At 35.5% G+C, this 2,268-nt stretch overlaps 1 pseudogene; it reads left to right on the plus strand.

Annotated features, from left to right (window-relative positions):
• Positions 1 to 558: 558 nt before the first annotated feature.
• On the plus strand, positions 559 to 1,619 carry LOC149194455 (bifunctional riboflavin biosynthesis protein RIBA 1, chloroplastic pseudogene; annotated as a pseudogene).
• The last annotated feature ends 649 nt before the right edge of the window (positions 1,620 to 2,268 follow it).

Genomic DNA, 2,268 nt, shown 5'->3' on the forward strand with positions numbered 1-2,268 from the left:
CAAAAGAAATTGTGTGGCTCAGGAAAATTCTTGAAGATTTGCAAGTAAAACAAGTACAATCAACTCCACTCATGATTGATAACACCTCTGCAATAAAGTTGGCCAAGAATCCAAAGTTTCATGATCGAACAAAGCATATCAATACTAAATATCATCTGATTCAACATCATGTTGAGGCCAAAACATTCCATCTCCATCATTGTTCCACAAATGAGCAAATTGCAGACATCTTCACCAAAGCACTTGGAAAGGAAAAGCTTGAATGATCCAGAATGATGCTTGGACTCACCAACGTCCCTTCAAATTAAGGGGGGGGAATGTTGACACCTAATCTTCATGATTGGGGAATTTGTAAAATAAATAAATCAGGAATGTGAACAGTCATCGGAAGATGAACTGAACAATCACTCCTAATGTATAAAACAATAACATACCTATGGAATAATCAGACTAATCAGTTTTTTCTGCCTTTGGAGAGTTACTACCTGGCCTGACATGTTAGTGTCATAAGAAAATATGACTATTACAAAACAATCAAACAAAAGGGATAATACAGAAATGAAGAATATAGAACTTTACACTAAAGTAGAAACTATAACTAGCTTGAATCAACTGCAAAAATCATCTTCCATAAAGGAAGAAGTCCTAAGAAGGATTGAAATACCACTTATGGTACAAGACAAAGAAAATGAATAGAAGCTTCGTACTGAATTTAGAATATATGTGGATGCAAAAGAGGGTAAAATTACTGAGGTATCAATAAAAGACAAGGCGAAGACAATTTTGGCCCTCACATCTCCATATTATAAACTTGGTGATTTTAGGAGACCTGGTCATACCTTCCCTCTGAAATACAAAGAAGGGTGAGTCCTAGAGAGATCTGGTCATATAGAAGCATCTACAGATCTACCAACATTAGCAAGATTAAATCCTACTACATTGCTTTATGAGGTAGTTGATGATGATGGTTCAGTGGATCACTTACCAAGGTTGCAAAAATTTGCAAAGGAGCATAATTTACCACTTATATCTATTGCAGATCTTGTTAGGTATAGAAAGAAACATGAAAACTTGGTTGAACTAAGTGTTATTGTTAGGTTGCCTAGAATGTCGGGACCATTTCAGGCATATTTCTATTGTTCAAAGTTTGATGGCATGGAACATATTTTCATGGTTAAGAGTAACATGGGTGGTGGACTAGATGTATTGGTGAGGGTTCATTCTGAATGTCTCATGGGAGATATATTTGGGTCAACTAGGTGTGACTATGAAAACCAACTGGCACTAACTATGCAACAGATTGAGCTAGTTGGGAGAGGAGTGTTGGTTTACTTGTGTGGTCATGAGGATAGTGGTATTGGTTTGGGACACAAAATGTGAGCCTACAATCTTCACGATGAAAGACATGATATTTTTGAAGCTAATGTGGAGGTTGTTGGCTGCTTGTTGACTCCCATGAATAACAGTGCTAAGGAATCTAAAAAGAAACCCAACCTTCACACATTTCTTACCAGATTAAAAAAAAGGAGCATCAAATGTTTTTATAAATGCAGGTTCTCTTAGTGCATTTGATACAACATCCTCCGCAACTACTTGAGATGGCTGGTCATCATATATGAACAAGGTCTTCATGATTATATAAACTAATAGTCTATTGGTAGCTACCAGGAACCCTGGAGTCTATTGGTAGCTTTTTCTCTGTCATAATATTTATAAAGATGAGGCCTTCATTACATGTGCCAAATTTTATATTGATATAGACATGGGCAAGAGCTTGCCAAGTGTGATTCACTTGAGACATGTACTATTTTATACAAACATACTCTAAGCACTAATGACATAATAAAAGAGTTTGAAGTAATTCGAGGGGAATTAAAGAAAATATCCAAGGAAGTGAAGACCAGGAGATAAAATGGGAAGTAATAAACACAGAGAGGATGAAAACACAAAGGAAAGAAGAATAAAAAAACATGAAACCTTGGAAAGACCACTTAATTCCACTAAAAGTCAAACAACAAAAGAAATAAAAAATACTCCTTCCAAAAAGTAAAGGAACAGTAAGTACCAAGGATATTAGTACACATAGTAAGATCTAGTAGTAAGTTGTGGCTTCACCAAGAGTATGAGGTTTTTGTCAAGCATAATTATAATAGATTGTGTAGAAAAATAGACAAATTTGATATGTCCAACAATGTGTTGTGGACAAAAATCGAAACTAGGTGCAAATCCTGGGTGATTTTGAAAGGGTAAATACACTTCAACTATTGC

This window comes from Pinus tabuliformis, chromosome 2_2 (assembly GCF_031772625.1).
Source record: "Pinus tabuliformis cultivar Carrire ecotype Pingquan chromosome 2_2, CPIR1, whole genome shotgun sequence".
In the NCBI taxonomy this organism is placed as follows: domain Eukaryota; kingdom Viridiplantae; phylum Streptophyta; class Pinopsida; order Pinales; family Pinaceae; genus Pinus; species Pinus tabuliformis.